Source organism: Lissotriton helveticus, chromosome 7 (assembly GCF_964261635.1).
Source record: "Lissotriton helveticus chromosome 7, aLisHel1.1, whole genome shotgun sequence".
NCBI classification, from domain to species: Eukaryota; Metazoa; Chordata; class Amphibia; order Caudata; family Salamandridae; genus Lissotriton; species Lissotriton helveticus.
The window spans coordinates 1,430,579,788-1,430,605,420 of record NC_136068.1 but is presented as its reverse complement, the minus strand read 5'-3'; the positions used below and the strand labels follow the sequence as shown (position 1 = coordinate 1,430,605,420).

Here is a 25,633-nt window from a genome sequence, read left to right as displayed (position 1 = left end):
TACATGCGAGCTTAGATTTTTTTTATACCCTCATCTTTGAAATCACAAACTTATGAGGTAATTCATAAATTAATTTACTTATTTAATTATTAGCTTGAATTTGGGGGGAAAACTTTGGCTTTTTTGCATTACAGATGGTAAAGATACAGAAACATTTATAATCTACTGCACTTCACCCCGGTGACAATATCTTGTGTCACACTTTTTTGGAAGTTACGCATTTTAGCAGTGCTGGTTTGACCTTTTGTCATTTTTACCAATTATTATTATACTTTCCAATCTGTATGCCATGATCACCTCCGTTTGTTTTGGACTGATACTGCTGTGTTATTTTACACTGTGCACTGGGCATTGGGACCCTGCTAACCAGGCTCCAGTCCATGTGCCAGAGCCCTAAAATATGTTGAGAATTGCTATACTCCTAATTGGCATATTTTACTTGCTTATCAGTCCCTAGTACTAGGGCCTGTAAGATAAATGTCACTGGTGGACTGCCAAACAGATGTTGCTACCTACTACTGTGTCAGTGAAAACATGACTGCAAGCCTACAATTTAAAATCTCACATTCAACTTATCAAAATAACCCTTTTTACAGTCATAAACTTTCTTTTAAATATTAATATGTCACCCCTAAGTAGGCCTTATAAACACTAAGGGGCCCATTAGGATGATGGGCGGACTTTGTCCGCCCAACATCCCATCATAGAAAGGGACCGCCCGCCATAATTTCTAACACTGTGGAGGGTGGTGCTGGAAGCACCGCCCGCCGCAATGGTAAAAATACATGTTGTGCATTTCATAGCACAACGTGACAGGCACCACACGGTGCCTGCCAAGTTGTTCTTTGAAATGCAGGGGTGTACCATAGGTACCCCCCATGTGCACCCCTCACCCCCTCAGAGTCCCTGGGGGCCCGCAACGGGCCCCCGCAGGTAGACTCCGCATGCCTTTCCCCAGCACACATTGTAATATGGCTGGCGGTGTCAAACAGACACTGCCACCATATTGCAGCCTTCCACCGTCCACCGCGGACCCCCCAGCCATAATAATATGGCGGGGGGTCTTTCCTGCACGGATGGCGGGATGATCGCCCCCTGGCGGGGCGATCCGCCCACCATTCTAATGGACCCCTAAGGCTGGGTGCATGGTATTTAAAAGAAGGAAAACATGTACACATTTACTGTTAAACATATCCTTACAGTGAGAAGACCCCAAAAGCCTTTGTCGCTGTAGTAGACTTAGCTTTTCCATAGAAAAGCATTTGGATACAGTAATAAATGTAATAGCACTATCTATGGCTAGGAAATAGCTGCACAGTGCATTCTTGGTATTTCGAATATATGTATTACAAGCCCAATTCACAGTAAAGTTGGGATTGTAATAAATATTTGGAAAAGGTATGTTTAGAAAACTATATTTTCTTTACATAAAGCCTCTAGCAGCCCATTTACATGATCTCTAACTGGCACTCAGGAGCTGGACAGCCCAATTAATGGGGTGCGAACCTGCTTCCAGAGCTGAGACAAAGCCTTTGGGTATGAGGAGGTGCTTTTTACCTCTAGCAGTATGACCATCTGAGCTGTGCCCAGAAACTTAGTTAACTTCAAAGAGGGTTACCCTGTCACAGGCATATTTTTAGGTGACACCTGGCCAGGGCCCCCTTTTGTACTCTTAGTCAGGCAGGCACCAATCCCAGTGGGAAACGAGCTGTGCTCAGAACTTGTTTGAAGTGACCATAGGGGAAGTGTTGCTCATTGTCCTGGTGACACCTTTGGGTTGGGCACAGGAGCTCTGCACAAGGAACAAAATGCCCTTTGGTTTAGGTAGCGGTGGGGGGCTGTGGTGTTGTTTGCCGTAGTGCACATAGAAACTGCTGAAAAAGTAGGTAAGGTTTTAGAGGAGACAAGAGCAACCCGCCCCCAGGGTAGAGGGAGGCGTACATGCAGCACTCATGGGAACCCTCTTCAGAACACCACTGTACCTGTGGAAGACAGAAAAAGGACTGCACCTGCTGCTTTTACCCATGAGGAGGCCCAAGAGGCTATATGTGCTCCCATTTGTACCCAAACAGACAAGTGAACTCCAAGAGTCCGTTGAATGGACTCCTGGTATGCTACAGGGGCACAACAAATTGCCAGAAGCCTTTTCCATGAAGAGCCCTGCTGCCCAGTTCCAACTGACCTTCCCTGAACTCTGCTGGAGGCTTCTGCTGGAGTGAGTCTTCAATCTTAAAATCAGTTCCTGAGGTCCTGGTACTCTTGGCTGCGTCAAAGTGTACACCTCCTAACATCCTGAAAAACTTGAGACATGAAGGTTTTGGGCTCCAAAGACTTTCAAAGGATCTGGTCAAATCACTGAAAGTGCACTGCTGCGGGGTCAAAGATTCAGGTTCCTGTGACTTGCAGCTTTTCCATAGAAGCAAATCTGTTTCAGCAGGAGGGCAGGGAGAGCATATCTGCCCTTTTGGAGTCATGTTCGACTACAGCTTGTAGCATTGCCACACTGGAGAAATCTCTTCTCTAAAAAAGTGACTAGGACCAAATGTAGAAATCTTCACAGGGTGAAGGTGCCAAAAGTCTCTGGCCCACGACCAGCCTTCCTTAGCTGCAAATTTTTTATTTCTCTCACTCAGAGCTTCCCCATAAAAGTTACTGACTTCACCGGACCTCGTTTGATGGCTATCTGGACTCATAGCAACCTCTTCTGCCACAGCTTGTTGACCTGCCCCGCTGATGAGTTTTGCCATCCATTTTCGAAAATAAGTCTGAAAGTAAATTTTCTGACTGGTGCAAACCCATTTGCTATATCTAATCTACGCTCCTTCGTGGTCTGTTTAAATCGGGTCTAGGTCCAGGTCAAGCACAACAAATTGACTGTGGTTGTCGATTACTGATATGCAGTGCTATTGTCAATTAAAGCTTTAAAAATGTATATCTCCATTTCCCCTTATTGAATTTTTGTTGCTTTGCACATTTCAGACTGTCAGCTCTATGCCATTGCGAGTAGGGGTTGGGCTCAGGTTTACATTACTGAAATCTATACTGGACCTAACAAAAATAGTGACAATATTACTAGTTGTGGACTACCATCTACCCCAAATAATAATCCACTTTCTCACACAATCCCATACTTGAATTTCTTCTTTGGAACATGAGTGAGGAAAAATGGTCACTGCATAATTGGTGAACAATATCAGGACCAACCAAAACACTCATGAACTGCATATGTGTGTTAAAACAGTGAGTGAGGGCAGGCACTAATGTGCACAGCATTGGCTCAGCAAGAGCACAAGGCACTGCATGTTCTTAAGAAGAATACTGCTTAGCCCCTTGAGTGATGCTGGTTGGAAGACTGAATAGTGCTTTCTATTTTTCTCCTTGTCTCTATCACAGCCATACATTGATGCATGCTGTATAGGTACTTGTATTTTCTACTTTAACCACTCTCATGGTGCCTTCCTTCCTTCCAAGCCGAATCCAGTCCTATAAGAGCAAGACATAATTTTCCTAATGGCAAATCCATTTCCAGGAGCTGATACTTTGTGCAAGAATACGAAAATTGACACAGTGATGTTAATTTGAATGGAGGTGCAATTTACCAACTTATAATATAAGGGTGTGCTACTTTGCTCCATTTCTGTTTGCAGCCAAGAGTCCTGCCCTGGGGCAGCAGCAACACATATGTGTGTTTACCTGCATCGAGAGAATACCTTTTCAGTTTCAGTGATTACATGAGTATGGGAACAATAAGAATAAGAGGAGATTAGAAGCTTCTCACAGGACACCTAACCTGACACATAATACATAAGTTACTTTGGCACTTTGTATGCACAACAAAAGGAGTGCTAATCCATCTCTCAACCTGTGCATTCTCTGTGACCATGGGCAATGGTTACTAGGGGCTAACGTCACATATTACTGAGGGGAAGTTCCATGGAACCAGCCAGAGGGAAGCAAAGATTCTGGGGGAGATGTCACTTAGGTACTTTCATTATAAACCTAACTGGTTAATCCTGCCCTCTTCCCCTGATGGCACTGGCCCCTCTGACTTACTCCTTTCTCCTTCTCCCCAAGTCACTCACCGAAGGCAAGCAGAACTGCTGTTAATGAAATGTCACAAGATGCATTATATCATCAGCTTTGTTATTGAAACTCACAAATGACATAAAAACAATCTCCGTCGGTTAAGCACAAATCCTAATGAGTTCTGGAAAAACATGTTCTAGCAGAAGCTGTTTCATGCATGAGAAACCCACTCAGTACCGGCGACCTTGATTCCATTCTCCGTTCTCAAGGGCATGGCTAGCAGAATATATTGATGTTGCTCTCTACAAAACCATAAAAGGCTCACATATTAGGTATTTGCAAGTCCTTCATTTGCTTTTACATCATAATGAGGGCATTGGTGCCCTGCACAAGATCCTCGATAATTCAAAGTATTTCCTCTGCATTTGCTCGTGCTCTTTAACTACCTTAACCCCTGTAGCCTTCTAAGGAAAGATTTTCTTGATTGATTTTGTCTTGGCATCACATTTTTCAAATGTTACCAAGATTTCGCACCTGTAGTGAATTTTATTTGCAGAGGACACCTTTTACATTTCTAAAGGAATGTTTCTTTAAATGTGCTGCCATGTGTTAAATGGAAAAATACGTCGTCTTTTCCATCTTCGTTCTGCCCTGTGGTAAAATAAAACAAATAAAAAACTGAACTGAATTGACTGACCCTTGCTTGAATTAATGTATTTATTTTGTCTGCTTCAAAAATCTGGCTCAGATTTACTGCACTTGTAAGTGGTGTTTACCCTTAATATCGATGTAAAATATTGTGGAAGGTTAGTATTGTTAAAAAACATATTGCTGTGAAATTGTTAGAAAACATATTGCTGTGAAAATAATATTGTGGGTCATAATATCGGAGGTATGAGTACTGTTTTTTTTATTTATATCAGTGAAATATTCAATATTAAATATAGTTCTACTGTTATAAGTTATTATTTTATTGTTATGTTTGAATATATTTAGTTAAGGTTACTAGTTTTGGCATTGATAATATAGTTATAGAATAATATTTTATTTTGTATTTATGTCAGAACTATTGGATTTGTAGAGGAATAATGGGACATGAATTAAAAATATATATTTGAATTTATTACATTTTAATTTGCTAATTAGAATATTTATTTTAAATGATCAATTGATATATATGTACATTTTTTAAGTATATGTTTCCTTATACAACATATTACATTTACACTTTTATTATATTTTTAATGTAATATGTGTGTGTACTTTTATCACTTAATATTGTTAGTTATTTTGAAATAATGTTTTTAATTTGTCAGTTTGCTAGGTTTGTAGGGGATAGGGTAGTAAGCATTTTAACTATATAATTATTACCTACTGGCGGTCGCCAGTAGGTATATATAGTTAGGATTTTTTCTCTATGGGATTTTTGAAAATTCTATGTCTAATAACTTTGGCGTTTGTGGACGGAATTGGCTGAAATTTTCAGGAAAATGGCACATTTTGTTTCTGAGCAGCCCTTGAAAATTTGGGGGGGGTTCGTCAAGGGGGGGCCGAGAAAAAAGGGGGGTCCCAAAACGTGTTTTTAACATTGAGTTTTCCGTAGGGCGGTTGGCCTCACTTTTAGCCCGAACGGCTGAATGGATTTGCACGAAACTTGGCAAAATTGTAGGGACTGGTAGCCCGATGTGCCTTTGCTAGGTCTCAATATATGTGCTCCAGTCGATTTTGAGAAATTAACGTTCAAAAAAAGATATATATCTGTAACAGCGGACCGGGCAGCGCTCCGGTTCGCGGACTTTTCGCGGTACGGAGCTTTGTGAAGCTATATATCTGTAACAGCGCTCCGCTTCGCGTAACGGAGGTTTGCGAAGCTGATTGGTTCTCCGGCGTCTGTAAACATTGCAAACAGTCCGTAGCGGCCGCCATCTTGTCTCTCGGTAGGATCGAGAGACAAGAGGAGGCCAAAGCGAAGGGGCAAATGACCATAAGGGGGCATAGTAGATCCTCCTTGACCTCTTAGGTTTGATGTGGAGGTTTTAAAAGGGCCCCGCGGGGCAAAAAAAAAAAATAATTATAATCGAACGGCTGAATGGATTTGCACGAAACTTGGCAAAATTGTAGGGACTGGTAGCTCGATGTGCCTTTGCTAGGTCTCAATATATGTGCTTCAGTGGATTTTGAGAAATTAACGTTCAAAAAAAGATATATATCTGTAACAGCGCTCCGCTTCGCGGAGATAAAATTATATCTGTATTACCTAGCTGTTGCTAACACCAGTTAGCGACGGCTAGTAGGAGATAGCGACCATCTTGGGCCCCACTTTGCATGTGAGTGATATTTATCACTAATGACATGCAAAGTGGGCATGCCAAGATGTTAGCGACTGGAAACAGTCGCTAACATCGCTATCTCCTATTATCAACTTTTGGAAATATTCGAGATAAGCGCGAATATCTCCAAAAGCTAGCATCTGCCCTGAGCAGTTCTTAGCCATGTTATCCAATGGGAGGTGGATAACATGGCTAAGAGCATTAGCTCGGTAATGCATGAATATCGCTGAGTTTTCAGCGATATTAATGCATTGCGGTCGTTTTTTATCGTATTTGCGATAAACCTTGATAATAGCAAGGTTTATCTGCGATAATTTCTGACGATGCTTAGCGGTAAAAAAATCGTTGCTAAGCATCGTTAGGGATAAATATCGCTTAACTTTGGTAATATGCCCCAACGTCTGTTAACGTTCGATTCGAAGGAAATCAGGAAGTGTTGAAAAACATTGTCTGCGCCATCTTGTCTTTTTTCAAATGCCACACTTTTGTCGTGCACGGCAGCCATTTTAGATGCCTTGACCAGACCCACTCTGTGCACGCTGTTGATCCTTAGCATGGCTCCCCACCCTCGCAAGCATCTCCCCCAGGCAGTGGTCACCCCCGCTCTCTGTCTTATGCATGGGTAATAAACCTCCCCCCATCTGCGCTGCTCTTCCCTGAGAATCACACCCTGTGCCCGCCCGACACCTCCCTTTCGCCCTATTCACTACCGCACCCTCTGACACTCCTTTTCCTCTGTGTCCGATTGTCCAGGCCGGTCCTAGGGTATCAGCTAGCCCTGCAGATGTAGTTTATGGCCCCAGCTGTAAAGAATCACCCCTCTTCAAAGGAGTTATAGTAGATCAAGGCCCACACTCGATGAGATCAGTCACAGCAGACGCGTTCCTATTATCTGAAAACCATCCTGTATTGTGATTGGGGAGGGGACCGAGCCTGAAGCGGAAGATTCCAGGGATGACTCTTTGTACATCAAAGTTTTTACAATTATGTGTCACATTAAAAATATATAGCACTCCGACAAAGTAGTAAGATTATAAAACTTTAATAACTTATAAATATATACAAGAAAACAAAAATAGTAATAACATATAAACATTTTTAGGGAAAAACAACGAAGTAGCGGTCGGCTGTGCGAATAGTCCCAACGCAGCACAACGTCCAGATTTCCGGCGTGGGGCGTCGCGGGGGGTGGGTCATCAGTAGCAAACTGTTGTGCGAATAGTTCCAAGGCAGCAGAACGATGGCACCAAGGTGATGTCCAGTAAGTTGCCGCACTGGTTTTGGTATCCTACAATGCTGCTCCGAATAACGGCGTGGGGCGCCCCGGGGGAGGCGGCGTGAACGGGCCTCTCCAGGTGGAGTGTCATCTGTTGTAGTGGGGCGCCCCTTTACCGTTTCAGTTGCCATTCCGTCCGTTTTTGGTCCACTGTGTCAAAAGCCGCAATTCAGCTGAGTTGCGCCCACTCTTGCGGTGCAGCGATAGGCGGCTGTCACAGGACTCTCAAAATGGCGGCAGGCTATTTCCTTTTTGGGCCTGGTCCACTGAAATGGCCCTGGGACACCTTGGAAATCGGACGCTTGTCTGCTAGGTCTTGGACCCCATTCTCGAAAGCGTCCCCTCCGCCTTGAGGATTCATCAAAAGTTTTGGGGGCCCCCGACTCCTGTAGGCTTCTGGTGGGGAGCGGTTGCCATGATTGCTCGCGGAATGACCACGACGGAGCTACGAGATGGTGGTGCTCTCATGCTGACGCCAGCTTCAGTCTGAAACATCCAGAAACAAGGTGGGGCTTTCATCGTTTGGGAAAAAAAAAAAGTTTTCATCCAATGAAAAGTGTTGTTTTTAGGTCATATGATCAAGCCTTCCATCATTAGGAAACCAAAAGTAAAATGAACCAATGAAAAGTTTTATAAACAAGTCACATGACCTGTTATGCGGCATAGGGTATAAAATGCGGAGAAAATACGTTGGCACGTGAGGCGGCGTCAGTAGCGGACCGATGTGCGAATAGGCCGAAGGCAATACAACGCGCCAAGATCCGGATGGCACCGAGGTGGTGTCCAGCAAGTTGCAGCACTGGTGTGGCCATCCTACAATGCTGAAAGTCGGCGTGGGGCGCCCCGTTGGCCTGTGAGTTTGCGTCAGTAGCGGACCGATGTGCGAATAGGCCGAAGGCAGCACAACGCGCCAAGATCCGGATGGCACCGAGGTGGTGTCTAGTAAGTTGCCGCACTGGTGTGGCCATCCTACAATGTTGAAAGTCGGCGTGGGGCGCCCCGTTGGCCTGTGAGATGGCGGCAGTAGCGGACCGATGTGCGAATGGGGCCAAAGGCAGCGCAACAATATTTTCGGAATAGAAGACACCACAAGGCGCTGAGATGCCAAGATCCGGATGGCACCGAGGTGGTGTCTAGCAAGTTGTGGCACTGGTGTGGCCATCCTACAATGGTAAAAGTCGGCGTGGGGCGCCCTGTTGGCCTGTGAGATGGTGTCAGTAGCGGACTGATGTGCGAATGGGGTCAAAGGCAGCGCAACAATATTTTCTGACTGACACCACAAGGCGCTGAGATGCCAAGATCCGGATGGCACCGAGGTGATGTCTAGCAAGTTGCTGTACTGGTGTGGCCATCCTACAATGGTAAAAGTCGGCGTGGGGCGCCCTGTTGGCCTGTGAGATGGTGTCAGTTGCGGACCGATGTGCGAATGGGGCCAAAGGCAGCGCAACAATATTTTCTGTATGGAAGATACCACTAGGCGTTGAGATGCCAAGATCCGGATGGCACCGAGGTGATGTCTAGCAAGTTGCTGTACTGGTGTGGTCATCCTACAATGCTGAAACTCGGCGTGGGGCGCCCTATTAGCCTGTGAGATGGCGTCAGTAGCGGACCGATGTGTGAATGGGGCAAAGGTAGCGCAAGAATATTTTCTGAATAGAAGACACCACAAGGCGCTGAGATGCCAAGATCCGGATGGCACCGAGGTGGTGTCTAGTAAGGTGCACTGGTGTGGTCATCCTACAATGCTGAAACTCGGCGTGGGGCGCCCCATTAGTCTGTGAGATGGCGTCAGTAGCGGACCGATGTGCGAATAGGCCGAAGGCAGCACAACGCGCCAAGATCCGGATGTCACCGTGGTGGTTTCATAGTTGAGAGGCACTTCATCTGCATTGGGGCGCCGAGATCCGGATGGCACCGAGGTGATGTCTAGCAAGTTGCTGTACTGGTGTGGTCATCCTACAATGCTGAAACTCGGCGTGGGGCGCCCCATTAGCCTGTGAGATGGCGTCAGTAGCGGACCGATGTGCGAATAGGCCGAAGGCAGCACAACGCACCAAGATCCGGATGTCACCGTGGTGGTTTCATAGTTGAGAGGCACTTCATCTGCAGTGGGGCGCCGAGATCCGGATGGCACCGAGGTGATGTCTAGCAAGTTGCTGTACTGGTGTGGTCATCCTACAATGCTGAAACTCGGCGTGGGGCGCCCCATTAGCCTGTGAGATGGCGTCAGTAGCGGACCGATGTGCGAATAGGCCGAAGGCAGCACAACGCGCCAAGATCCGGATGTCACCGTGGTGGTTTCATAGTTGAGAGGCACTTCATCTGCAGTGGGGCGCCGAGATCCGGATGGCACCGAGGTGATGTCTAGCAAGTTGCTGTACTGGTGTGGTCATCCTACAATGCTGAAACTCGGCGTGGGGTGCCCCATTAGCCTGTGAGATGGCGTCAGTAGCGGACCGATGTGCGAATGGGGCCAAAGGCAGCGCAACAATATTTTCTGAAGAGAAGACACCAAAAGGCGCTGAGATTCCAAGATCCGGATGGCACCGAGGTGGTGTCTAGCAAGCTATGCAGTTGAGTTGTGTGCGCACTTGCGGCGAATAGGTCGAAGGCAGCATAACAATGTTTTCTGAATAGAAGACACCACAAGGCGTTGAGATTCGGTTACCACCGAGGTGATGTCTAGCAAGTTGCCGCACTGGTGTGGCCATCCTACAATACTGCTCCGAATAACGGCGTGGGGTGCCCGAAGGGGGGGGGGAGGCGGCGTGAACGGGCCTTCCTAGGTGGAGGCTCGTCTGCTGTAGTGGGGCGCCCCTTTACCGTTTCAGTTGCCATTCAGCTGAGTTTCGGCTGCTCTTGATGCTACAGCGACAGGCGGCTGCAACAGGACTCTCAAAATGGCGGCCTGTTCTTTGGATTTGGGCCTGGTCCACTAAAATGGCCCTGGGACACCTTAGAACTCGGACGCTCGATTTTTTTTTCCTTTCCTGTACATGCAAAAAAAGGTAAATGCCCGGTACGTTACACGCTTCATCTGCCACGATGAACTCTCCAGAGGAACCGAAAAAAAATATAGTTATGGTAACTATACCATGCATCGTCATATGGAGAGGTGGCACCAATTAATTATAGTGCTGCATAAAAGAGAGATTTGGAGGAGAACCCCTGACCTGCTAGTACATTCATCAAAGAAGTGGCACTGACAGCATCAGAGGCAAGGGAAACGGTCCCAAATATTTAGAAGAACTTTGGAAAGATTAAAATGACATGTTTAGATTGTGGCAAATTAATTTCATGTGGACAGATGAGTGTTACTCTAATAAATACAGCATATGAACATCATCATAGTCGATGGTTGGTAGAGACATTTTGACTATATCCTGGACCTGCCCGTCCTCGCCCAAAATGGCGCCGGAATAAATGGGACTCGTAACTCCTTGTTGTGTACTGGTTGCAGAACCTTGAAATCACGAGATACGTATGCAGTTTTGAAGCACATGGCGGGCGGGGACGAGAATTGATTGAATATTTCGACATCCCTATTGATATTAAGTTCTGATGTGTTATTGATTACTGTACTATTGAAAGTTCGAATTAACGTCACCCATGGTCCTTGCCCGCAAATGTATATCTAGATAATTTTATTGTAACTGGCCCTGTCTTATTTTAATTATAAAATGTACGTCCACCGATTCCGTAACTGTTAGACACCTTAGTTCTTGCAACCTAATGGCCCGCCCGTTACGTTCCTCTACAGTGTAAATGTCTACTCATCATATACGATTACAGTTTGCTCCGTGGCCGGCCCACGTGGTTATAGGCTCGTATTCGTATAATGAAATTTTCACAATAAAGGTTTTTAAAAGAAAACATGGTAGTTGTATATACATTGGTAAAGTTTTTAATAATAGTCACTGTTTTAGAATCATTAAAAGGCAAGTGAAATAAAGCAGACCAATTACATGAAGGGTAAAAGGTATAATACGAAGGAATGCAGTAAAGATAAATGGTCAAGGGCTGTTGTGTTTTCTATTCCTGCAACATAAAGTGATCGATAAGAATCTCATATTCAGGCGTATCGGCGACTAAGACAGCAGGTCGACCCTCTTTTGCTCAACGGCTCCGTCATGGGACGAAGAAACGCTCTTTTTCTCGAAAAAAGAATATATTTTACTTGCAGGACAGTTGTAAATTTTCCGGGAAAGTACATTAGCCTGGAACATTATAACATATATTTAAGAAAAAATAATGTTCGGAAGTAATAAAAAGCGTAATTTTTAGGTCATATGACCAAGCCTTTCATCATTAGAATAAGAAAAGTAAAATGAACCAATGAAAAGTTTTATTAACAAGTCACATGACTTGTTATGCTTACGTTACGCGCTGCGCGCCCCGGATTACTTCCGGATGCGCTAACGCGGCGCGTCATATGACGCATTACGCGACAACGCAGGTCCAGAATATAGTCAAAATGTCTCCACCAACCAGCGGTCGGAACACAACCCCTTTCAGCAGGCTAAATAGTTCTGTTAAATGACAACAGAAGGGACAGGCAACAAGAACCATCAGTCAAAGAGGGGAGGGCTAGTTCTTCTCTACCGGGTTACATTGGGGCACTACCGGAACTGATCGAATTGGTAGTCTACAGTGTTTCTGGATGTTTCAGACTGAAGCTGGGGTTAGCATGAGAGCAGTACCATTTCGTAGCTCCGTCGTGGCCATTCCGCAACCAATCATGGCAGCCGCTCTTTATCGTTATTTTGGGCGGGGTGGGTGGCGGAGCCGAGCTGTTTTGCAGCCATCATTGTGTGGAGTTCAGTTCATTTCACTAGTTTTGTATTTGTCATGAGGGGTTGTTCCTAATGTTTCTATTTTAGTGAGGTCAAAAAGAGATCCCGTTAGTGGCCTACTGATTTTGCTCGATTCCTTTTCTTTTTTTTTTACACGATTTTTCGTTATCTGCAAAGACTAAACAGAGTATTGCGACTCTGTGTTTGTTTGTAAATAGAGAATGAACCAAAGAGAACCAATTCTAAAACAGTAAATACTTGGATAACAATCAATCAAATGGAGAGAGAAGCAGGCACGACGTATTACAACGGGGGCAAAGGCCTGCGTTAACTACCCTTCACTATGTGCAAAGAGAGAGTACTCCTAATAGAAATGAGGGGGGGGGGCACCATTCAAAGCAGATCAGTGTGCATAAACACGAAAATGTTTTCACTTACCACGTACTTGACATTCGACAGCTTATGATATTTGCTATTAAAAAACCATTGAAATTCACTGAAAAAACCATAGGTTATAGATCATATATAGTTAGGAATTAGCATTTACAAAACCTTGAAAATTCACTGAAAAAACCATAGGTTATAGACCATATATAGTTAGGAATTAGCATTTAAAAAACCTTATTTTACTCACACAAAACCATTGAAATTCCATATATAGTTAGTTGCACTAACTATATATCGCGCACCCGCAATCCACTGCTGATGATGTCACATATTACATCATTCATGACATGGTCAGTGACATCACTGATGACATCACTGATGACATCTCAAATGACATCACTGATGACATCACTGATGACATCTCATTTGACATCAATGACCACATCACTGATGATATCATTCATGTGACAATACAATGCATCTCCTCATATTTTAATATAACCTCTGTTTCACCCAGTGTTAAATACAGAGTATAATTTTTGAAACCATTGACACACCAATACTAGTTACTACATATGTACTCACTGATTCCTACGTCTACACACACATTCACTCATTCACCCATACAATCATTCATACATACAATCACTCATCTTTACAACACTATCATATGCACTCATACACCTATACAGACACTCACACTCTGCCACTCATCCATGGAGTTACTCACACACCTAGTCTGTCCTGTAAAGAATCAATCACACTTCCATTTTCTTGTCTATACAGTTAAACATAGAGCACCTTATATTTTCAAACATATGCTAACACATACTTACCTTGTTATACAATCATTGATATAAGTACACATTGATCTGCACAGAGTCACACACCTCCCAGCCAGCCACACACACACTCAGTCTCCCATACACATACTTGGACAATCAATCAATAACCCATATAGTTACTCATATAGCTACTGATCAACACATGCAGCAGTTTACAGAACAACAGACATAATGATGCACAAATTAAGACAGTTTAGTCACTAACCCATGCACTCAGTGAGACACATTTAATCACTCACTCATACAGTCAGTCATGCACCTACTAAATCCTTCGTCCAGACACTTATACATCCACTCATTCTTCAATATGTAAGACATATTTAAACTTTACAGAAACATAAAATCACTGGATGTTGTTATCAGTGATGTCATCAGTGATGTCATTTGAGATGTCATCAGTGATGTCATCAGTGATGTCACTGACCATGTCATGAATGATGTAATATGTGACATCATCAGCAGTGGATTGCGGGTGCGCGATATATAGTTAGTGCAACTAACTATATATGGAATTTCAATGGTTTTGTGTGAGTAAAATAAGGTTTTTTAAATGCTAATTCCTAACTATATATGGTCTATAACCTATGGTTTTTTCAGTGAATATATTATATATATATATTTACTGAAAAATATACAGGGACATTAAAGTTAGGATCAGATTTCACCCATACAAAACCAGTGGAATTCAACAGTTACAGTTAGTTTAGCCTTTTGGGCTTCAAAACATCAGGAAGCCCCTGCCTGAATCGGGTCTGTTGGCATGTACAGTTGTGCTGCCACTGCCTCCTCCATCTGCCCTCAATGGTCTTTTATATTGCCACAGCCTTTCTAGCCTTTACTGCATGGTTGGTTTGTTGCCCCTACCCCCATTTTCCCTGTCCTCAGCGGTCCATTATGCTGCCATAGCCCCAACTACCTGAACAACGTGGTCAGTTTGCTCTGCACCCTCCTCCATGAGAAGGTCTTATTCCTATAGAAGTTATGGTCAGTGCTCTAAACAACTAAAATTGGGATATCTTTTCTAAGTTCTCAAATAGCAACAAAGCACTTTTAATTAATTTGCTATCTTTATGGTTATTTTTATCCAGTTATCACTTGATTATATGTTACACTTAAGGGCAAGGATGTGGCATTACAGCCAGAGCTGCAGACTTTGCAACTGGGGAACCAGGTTTGAGTTTTGGCATCAGCCCAACATCCTCTGATTCTGGGCAAATCACTGAAGGCCTAATTATCAATCAGTCAATCAACCGATCAATCAATCAGTTAGAACATTTGTAAAGCGCACTACTTACCCGTGAGGGTCTCAAGGCGTTTGGGGGGGGCGGGCTGCTGCTCGAATAGCCAGGTCCTGAGGAATCTTCTGAAGGTTAGTAGGTCCTGGGTCTGCCGTAGAAGGATGGGGAGGATGTTTCAGGCCTTGGCGGCGAGGTGGGAGAACGATCTACCGCCAGAGGTCGCTCTTCGGATGCAAGGTACTGTGGCGAGGGCGAGGTCGGCAGAGCGGAGCTGGCAGTTGAGGGTGTAGAAGCAGAGTCGTCTGTTGACTTATGTTGGACAGGTGTTGTGGAGTGCCTTGTGTGCATGGGTGAGGAGCTTAAAGGTGATCCTCTTGTTGACTGGAAGCCAGTGCAGGTCTTTCAGGTGGGGTGTAATGTGGCTGCGGCAAGGGATGTTGAGGATCATGCGTGCAGAGGCGTTCTATATGCGCTGCAGTCGTTTTAGGAGTTTGGCCGAGGCTTCTGCATAGAAGGCGTTTCTGTAGTCCAGCCTGCTGCTGACGAGGGCCTGGGTTACAGTTTTTATTGTTTCAGTGGGGATCCACCTTTAGATCTTGTGGAGCATGAGGAGGGTGTTGAAGCACGTGGACGAGACGGCATTGACCTGCTTTGTCTTGGAGAGAGTGGAGTTGAGGATGAACCCTGTCGGTCGGTAAGCCTCTGACTGTTCGTCGGAGGCTTACCGACTGACATGGCAGGTTTACATTCCCACCGCCGAGCCCATCAGGTCATTCAGGAGCCCATCGGTCAGTCGGAAGCCACTCATTATCCCTTAGGGACGGCGTTTCCGCCATCGCAATTATGATGTTGGTTTCTGACAGCCTGCACATGTTGAAACTGGAAAAGCAAACGGGGCCCCCTGCAAAAAAGGATAATACCCTAGCAAGGAAAACAACTTATTTGGAAAGCAAAAGTACACCGGGCATAGTGCTGGAAGTATACTGTGTAGCAATCAAACCATAGATATGTAATCAATACATGTAAAACAAACTAATATCTTATAAAAATATATATTTTTTATTTAATTTCTTTTTCTAATTTTTTTTCTGATAAACTATTTCACAGTTCGTAAAAAAAGACATACACACATATATTCAACAATTATATCAAGAGACTTGTTTGTTCTCAATATTTCCTTATATACAACAACCATGGATTTTAACAAGATATGATCTGCCTGAGAGAAAAATATAAGTGCCTTCAGTTGTTACAAACCAATCATAGTGTATGTGATACAGTTTTGATGATGAACTAATGAACACCAAACCTGTAACAATTTGCACTAAATGAATAGAAAACTGATCACAGATTGTACATTTTTTGGTGTCATATGTGCACTGGTTTTGAGAAGACACGGGTTACAGTTGTTAACCTTCACCAACGCGTTTCGGCCGAAGCCTTCCTCAGGGTGTTCACACCAGTGGTTTACTAAAATAAGGAAAAAAATCATTTAGTTTAATTCCTATTACAGATCTATGGTACAACTGTTAGCTATCATTAATTTCATTTGTTGGTCTCACTTATGACCCTCTTACTCCCTTATTTTTAAAGTTCTCAAGGTTCAGAGATTCCTGCTCCAATATCACATGTATCCACAATACAGATAAAGACGATGTAAACATATAACAAACAAAACACAAAAATATGAGGTACCTCTAATACTAAAATCCTTTTTGTTTAAAAACAAAAGCTAAGCATCTCAAATATTGTTCCTGATCTATCTCTTTTACTATAGATCGCTTCACTTGGGTGTCAAAGCACCAACATATAGACATACTTTATGTTGCTGTACATGATAAATCAAGGCTGTGCTTAACTTGGATGGAGTCTATTCTTTTACAGACAACTGTGCCTTTGACCTCGTCTAAAGAAAAGTATGATCTGCAAGTCGCAAGGACAACAGCAGAGATACATTCCCTATTATCAACAAATTGCCCCGTGTATTTCGTAGAAATGTTAAGCCAAATCTTAAACATGTCAGATACCAGTGGCATCGCACCTGTATTTAAGACAATTTTTACGGGACTGTTAGCACCCTTTGAAACAGTTCTGGGCTTTATCCCGAATTTTGTGCATTCCATTTTTGGCGGTCTGCCTCTTCTTTTGGGACTCGTAGCAGGAATTTTATTTTTAATTCTTCTGCTCCGATATGGCAAGCCAAGCCACAGACAAGACTCCAGCAACGATGGGAGAAACGATCCTGGCTCTACGCTACCGGGACCGCATCACTAAAGCACTCGTATTAGCCCGCCTAAGAGATCTGAATATTGCCCGGATTTCTTTCATGTAGACCAATCTGGCAAGATTGCATCTTACCTGTATTTTGATGTATGCTATGCGGAGAAGAATGCCTGTTGGACATCTGTCTTACACTACCATCAGCAGTACCAATGGATATCGATACTTTGCTAGGTCCTGTAACGGCTCATGCATCGTGTTGTCCCCAGCGGCTACCTATTCTGATGACGGCATTCGTTGAGACTTCACTACTGCGAGTATGTGGCGGTGAGGTACGAGATGAAAGCAGCAGCACACAGGTACAACCTTCTGTGAGCATTGCTGACCCTGACATCGATGATAGCAATCATTCTCACAACTGCACTGTTACAGCATTTTCGAACTTGGTCAAACTTTCACCTGATGTTGTAGACCAATTTTTTGCAAGTCTGTCTGAAATGATGTTCTCCCCTGAACAACGAGAATAACTTTTAAAACAACAAGCACACAGCGTTCCCTGAACTCTGAAATTCGGCCTTCACCTTTGAAAAACAAAAGCTACTGAAAACAATTGGAACTATTTTTCCCCTTGAAAGCGAAATTATTTTTTTTCACTTCCAAAATATTTACCTTTTTTCTGGCACAAAGTACTCTGCATAAAGTAGAACTATTCTTAGAGAACAGAGCTTCTAATTTAGGAACTCTAGAGACAATATTTTACCTCAGCTTCTAGCACATGTACAGCATTTGTATTAATATGTGATGAAGTGGTCTCGACCTTCTCTTCTGTATTCAGAGCCATTTCATGTGTAAATTTCGCAATTCATTCAGCTGATATATATATGCATTTAACTGAATGACACCACTGCTTGAAAAAGCGTACAGTACCAATACTCATTTTCGTGTATTTACCATATACCATTTCAAATGCGATTTATGTATTTTGGGGTGGGTTGGAAAGCACACATGCATTGTTATATGTTTAATATTGCTTAGTTTTAGTAATGAAGGACATTAATTCGTGGAGTGGGTGTTGTGTTTCTATCTAGGACCCTAATTCGATATTCCACATTTATGCCCTTATGTGGTTATAATAAATAATATCCTTATAAAGGCATAAGAACCATATCCATATTTAGTCATAGCCCATGCAGTCCAAATCAGGCACGGCTACTTCCCTAGACTCCTAGAAAGTACAACGCGTTCTTTAAACAAACCAAACCTCCAGCAACCTGGATTTTGTGATCCAACTACCTGCTTTCATCCAGGACACTAAAGACCTTCTTAATAAACTGGAACAATTTCCTTGGTCTGATGAGTATACATTGGTTACTCTTGATGTCAACGCACTATACACCAGCATACAACTAGATAAAGGAATGGAGGCCCTCAGATTTTTCTTATCTAAAAGAGATGCTTCTCTATATGATCACACCAGAATGCTACTAGAACTCACTGAATTGACATTAAATATTAACTATTTCCAACATAAATCAACATGGTTTAAACAACACTCCGGCGTGGCAATGGGGGCAAAATTTTCCCCCTCGTTTGGCAACCTTTATATGGGTTTTTTTGAGCAACATCATGTCTGGAAAGACGGTCCCCATCACTTAACTAATAACATCATTTATTGGGGACGTTTTATTGACGACGTGTTACTCATTTGGAGTGGTGACACAGATTCTCTTGTCCAGTTCGTTGAATATCTCATGAACAATAATTATAATCTGACATTTACTTACAGTTATGACAAAAAGGAAATTGATTTCCTTGATGTAACATTATATGTCAGTGATTGAATTTTACAAATGAAACTTTTTCAGAAAACAGCAGCGTGCAACTCGGTTTTGCACGCTAGCAGTGCCCACCCTACCAGTCAGATCAATGCCATCCCCTTTGGCGAGATGACTCAAATCAGGAGGAATTGTAGCACCGATAATGATTTCAACAATGAGCTGGACCAACTAACTAAACGTTTTGTTCAAAGGGGATATGGTCCTGAAATTCTAACAAAAGCTAAAACCAGGATTAAACAATGCAAACGAAGTGATTTACTCAAAAACAGTAGGAGAAAAACCAGTATCGCCAACCAAAGACGTGTGTCATTTATTACACAATACCATTGCCATAGTAATGAGATCTTTGGTATATTGCGTAAACACTGGCACCTACTCCAACTTGACAGAGATCTTGACCCGTCGTTAAGAACAAACCACAAATAACATACAGAAGGGGCAAAACATTACGCAATCTGTTGGGACCAACCGGTTGCTATACTAATACTCTTGTTTCTAAGAATTGGCTTCCATCAAAACCTAAAGGTTTTTACAGTTGTACTATGTGCAATGTCTGTCAATTTGCATGCAACAAAACTGTGGCTTTCTGCTATAATACCAAGAAGACCTATCAAATTCATGAATTCATTAACTGCAATACAACATTTGTTATTTATTGCATCATATGCCAATGCAAACAGATTTACATAGGGAGTACTATTCCCCCTCCTAAAGAACGAATACAAGAAAACATTAGGGCCATCCATAACAACACTTCCAATTATCCGTTAGCAGCCCATTACAACACAGAACACAGATCATCTGAATTAATTATTATTAGGTTTCATGGGATTGCTACTCTTAAACATGACTCTCGAGGTGGCAATAAGATAGCTGCCCTTAGAAAATTGGAAACACAATGGCTCATTAAATTGAGAGCAATAGACCAGGGGTTAAATATAGACAGGGAAATGCATGTCTTTGTATAAATCCCCAACGTACCCCTCCATCATTAGATGTCACGAATACTATTGTCTTTATTCTTTAGTTGTGTGTTAAAACATCTTAAACAACCACTTTAATTTCTTATCATCTGATGTTATGAATACTGTTTCCTTGTTTTTTCCTGTTAGATTATATATGGCTAGGCTGGTCCAGGTGGAACTGATAATAATCCTTAATCTAATGCCTTCTGTCCCTGCACTGACCTTTTGTGTTGTGATATTGTGTTTGGAGGTTTGACATCCAAAAAGAACCAATGTCCTTTAAAATTATGTTGTTAATGATTGAATTCTCTCCAACATTATATATTTATGTGATAAGATAATAATGTACATATAATGTTTCTTATCAATTCTGCTGAATTATATTCATATGTATGATATATATATATATAACAATGTACATTTGACTATGCACTTATCATTTATGCCTTTTCACTGGGGTCTAGCTATACTTCACTTTACAATAATTTTGTTTTTTTCTTTTCTATCTACATGGCCTTACTATTGAGCGTTTTCACAAACTGAAATTCTCTTTTGTTTACTATAGGCCAACAAAGCTTAGCCACCTCATACGATATCTACTCTGATGCCCATGTCTTTACTAATAACTCAATATGGTCCGGTTTGGGTAACGATTTTTGGCAGTGCACCTGACCTTATTATATGATTGGTGCCAGTTTTATTAATTGTCTTATTCTTATCATCAGCGTACAGGTTGTGTGCTCTATATAATTTTAAACAGTTATATATACTTTATTTAGTTATTTCAATATGGCAGACACATTCCTGTTGCCGTTTTTTTCTATTCTTGTACCATTACGATACCTCTAGTCCTATTTCTATTTTTGTTGCTTCCGGGCGGGCTCCCAACAATCCTCGGCGCCCGCTCTTGCTTCCGGATATATTAGCTTGCTTTACGGGCGATGGCCGCTTGCAGGGTACCAGTATCAGGTGGTGCTTGACTCTTCCTTTTCGGTAAGCGGGCTTCTGTACGTGGTAGTGGTTATTTATGAAATATAGTATGTTTATTGCTTAGACTCGACATTACATTTATACGTGCCTGCCCTATTTTTCTTCACAGCCTCACATATCTTTGAGGTGACCCTATAGGTAAGCTTGTTTTCCGAGGTTGCGTCTTTATTTGTTGAGAATGGTTTACTCATGGCTTTTATTTTACTTGTTGCTTGCCCTGTTTTTCTTTACAGCCTCACATATCATTGAGGTGACCCTATAGGTAAGCTTGTTTTCCGAGGTTGCGCCTTTATTTGTTAAGAATAGTTTACTCATGGTTTTTAGTTTATTTGTTTCTGCGGTACGCTGATATAATTTTTCATCCTTATATTACATTGTAACTCACTATAGGGCCGTTAAAAAGAGTTTTTAATGTATTGACTAATGCCCATGCGGTATGCTACTTTATTTTGCAATATATGTCAAGACCTTGTTTAGACAATTTTTTGGCTTAGGCAGTTATCAGCACTATGCAATTCATTGATATTTGTTGACTGTGATTCCGAGATTTGGAATAGTTACCTGGTGAACTAGACCCACTGTTAATAATGCATTATGTTGAAGTTGTTGCTCCACCTTGTTACTTGTAATTTTTCTGTGATCTCAGTATTGTCATTTTGTTTTTCCATACAGGAATATTATTATGCTCCTTGTATAGTTTCTTTATCCGAATGATGAAAATATTTAACTTATGCTGGTGAGTTTTTTGCTTGCGTAACTGGCCTCTCACCCACCGAATAATAGGATGTTTACGCTATGGACCCATCCTTAGCATATTATTCTTAAAAATATTATATATTTTTTAATAGATTCTTGAGGTGGTATGAAATTGGAAATAATTACAAGGCGATATCATATCCTCGTCAAGATTTAACTGTTGAGTGGACTTATTCCTGTTAGCCCCCCCCTTTTTTATGACTTCTGTTTGATTTAATCTGATTTTCATTTTAGGTAACTGGTTACATTGACATTATCTCTGGTCACACTCTTCCATGACTAAGTTTCAGCAAACTATTAATCGATGATCTAGGGCAATATACCCCAGTACATGTAACTCTATAGTTGTTCTTTACATAAATTCATATTTGTCTTACAGATTCAGTCTTGATTATTTCAGCTCTTCAACTATTCTGGTTTTTCCATTACGTATGACTCCTATGGATACTTTTGAATTTTGTTATTTATTTGGGTGAGATTTTCTATGCCATTATTAGAGGCCTCTCATCATATTATTAATTAATTCCTTTGGGGTCTTTACCCCATTGAATTAAATATTCTAAACACTACTCTCTGTTCAAAACATATATTTTGTTTTATAGAGTTGATAGTGACTGCCTACCTTAACAGCCACCCAGCTACGCTTGACTCATTCGGACATTTGGATCTTGGGTTATTTTCGCTGGTGAGACTTTTTATGGTTAGCACATTTATTATGACCCAGGTATTGTTTCACGATCCTTGAATTGGATCATTCAACTTAATCCAATTTGGTCAGACATACACACTTGACTCTTATTTTGCTACTATTCCGGTTGATCTACTATATGTGCATAACTACCATCCAATTCCTGGACACTATTATGTTTATTGTGGCGTATTATTATCTGGTATAGATATATATTGTATTCTCCTTTTTCTCCCATTTGACTCAGGAGCCTCAAGATCATAGCTACACTTGTATGATGTGATGATACGTGCGCCGCATATTCCAGCGTTATTAGGTAGTTTTCTTTCTATACACATGATGTTTCTCTCTGGTGGATGTTGCTATGTTGCACTTATCATACTTTTATTTTATTCTAGTCTTCACTCCTGGTGTTTCATATCCTTATAATTTTGTCAGCACACTAGTGTTTCACTTAGCAGTCGCTTTTTTCTTCATCTTCATTTCTCTCTATTTCTCCCAATCCCCTATTTAGACCACACATTTTTTCATTTCTCTCTTCTATATTTGGCACGGTTATTATGCTTCGTGGTCACCTATGTTTGATCTATTACTATTATAATATTCATATTAATATATGTTTAGGCCCGCTATATGTTCTTTTTTTCTTTAAATATTTAATTTTTCTAGTATTACAATGTTGTATACCCATTTTCTTACTATGTCTTTGCAGCCTTGAAAAAGTCCCAGTACTTATTCAGAGTACGGACGAAACACGTGTCGGCTGTCGTTTTATCGATTGGAAAATAACTTTTATGGATCAATAAAGAAAAAGATGACATAAATATGAACTTTATCCACTGATTTGTTCTGTCCTACACCACAAGCTACAGAGTGTATTTGGATTCAATACTGTTACGACTATTAATCATATTAGTCTTAAATGTACTTGTACCTGAGGATTGTGCTCTCCTTGACCGTTCTTGTCTGAATATACATTTGTCAATCCTTTTGTTTTGACAATTTTGATCCTTCCTGGTAGTGGGGGATATTGGCCTATGCAGCACTCCGTATTTGATATTTAGAAAGATTGTATTGACTTCTCCAGTACTGTTTCTCAGTAGACTGTTATTAGTGTATGTGCGGTCTCTTCCAAATCTTTGGAACCACTACCGTTTCTTGTATGTATTGTTCTGGGATCATGCAGGCTCTAAACAATGCTTCTAAACCTTGGACCTGCCATTCTTTTGTACCTCAGATGGTTTTTGTTTCAATGTTGTTTTTCCAGAATTCAAAACCAAATGTAGTAATTTTTTCATAAAATGTTTCAGAATAAATCAATTTAGTATTTGTCAACATTGTTTTCATTCCTGTCTTATTTAACATTTTAAAATAAAACGTTTCTGCATCACTTGTGTTAAACCTTGAGAAGTATGGGAATTTCTCATAAAATGTTTTCGAGCTGCCTTTAGGCGGTGTTGCACAATGTTCCCATTGGTTATAATTAAAAACATTTCTAGGTTGAGCAGATTTATGCAAATAGTGATGACCAAAATGATTATAGCAATACAATTCTTCATAATTTGATGAACCCTGTAAATAATCATGTTCTGTGAATTTAGCTGACATTACTAAATCTGACATCATATTGTTAATATTTTCAAAGTCCCAATCATCAGAGAAAGTACTTGGTTTTACAAAGTCACTTAATGAAACCTTGAACTGGTGTGGATAGTTAAAGAGCTCAATCGGGCCATAAATTTCATAATCCGTTTTGTCCCATGCTACCCCACCGGGTATTGGATTGGCTGTGATGTTCACTGATGACAGTTCTCTTTTCTCGATGTGAGATGACTTGTGAGGCTTTAGGACCAAGTTGATGTTCTGACTTGCTGTGTCCATTGTACTGTATTTTCCTTCAATCAATTTTCCCAAACAAAGAACCATGATGAGCCAAAGCAGGAGGAAAAGTACACCTAACACAATCCAAAATTCAATCCATGGAGAAATCAGATAGGTTTCTTTGAGTTGATGAAAGAGTTCAGTTACTTTGTCTTTGAAAGTTTATGTTGCTGGCGTTTCTTCAGGCTCGCTTGGATCTTCAGAAAAGTCATCGAAATTGATGAAGTAGCCAGATGCAGTTCTGTCAATTGTTGGAATTGCTTCCGGATTTTCTTTAGTCTTTGGATCTTTCTTGGAGACATTAGTATAGCCCAATGCTACATCATTGTAGACAGGTGTTTCTTGACGAACTGTTGCAATTTGGGTGTCAAGAGGCACAAGTTCCATGGCTTTGTTGCATAGTCCTTTCTTATTCACTGCAGGTTTATCAAATGTGATTAGTCTCTCAGTTTGAACCTCTTGGATTGTAGCAAATTTTGGTGTTCTGCTATTTCTTGGGAGTCCACTGGGCCTACTACTTATTATTGGCCACATGATTGTGGTTTTACCAGGTCGATGGATACAACTCGGTTCTCCTTTTTACCAGCAAGGGGCGGTAGTACAACTGATCTTGTTCCGCTGACAGCTAAGACAGGTACTGCTTTTCTGTAAGAAGGCCCAAATTCCTTCTTCACCGTGATCTTCTCTCTGACCAGATCCCCAATCTTTGGAATCCAGACAGGTCTTGCTGGGACAGGTGGTTTTTCTTCAGTGGCTGTTGGCTGTTGTTAAATCTTTGTATTACTCAGGTTTCTTCTTGTTTCATTTAAGTCCTGTAAAACAGACAAACGGTCTTTGATATCAAAGGATTTTTCTTCTACCACTGAAGTGTGACTATCAAGATCCTGAATGTACATTCTAGTACCGAACAATATTTCGTACGGAGTGAGACCTTTTAGAGAATTTCTTGGCAGATTATTAAGACTACGTTGGACACTTGTTAAATGTTTGACCCACCCATCACCGAACCTAATACCCTCGCCGTTAGAGATTGCTTTATGTCTTGGTTTTTTCTTTCCACTACCGCATTTCCCTCAGGATGGAATGGAGAAGAGTACCGCAATGCAATGCCCATGCTGGCCATGGCCTCCTTGTAAGCTCGAGAGCTAAACGCAGGACCCTGGTCAGAAGGTAGCATGCCAATTGCGTATGTGCCGATATAGAGTCGCAAATCTTTTATAACAGTTCTGGCGTCAGCCGAGCGCTGGTGTCTACATTTTGAGTGAATCTAGTCTTAAATGTTATGGGGACGCATTTCTCCTACTGGATTTCTGCATATCGATAGCCTGATGCTTTCTAATAACGGGATCCTGGCACTAGTCTGGTCTGGTTCATTACTGCGATCTCTGTTGCAGTTTGGA

At 41.7% G+C, this 25,633-nt stretch overlaps 1 protein-coding gene across 1 annotated transcript in view; it reads right to left on the bottom strand.

Moving 5' to 3' along the window:
- LOC144767451 (germ cell-specific gene 1-like protein) overlaps window positions 1-25,633 on the bottom strand; it is a 273,372-nt gene that overhangs the window by 60,555 nt on the left and 187,184 nt on the right. The gene's annotated exons all lie outside the window — the stretch shown is intronic.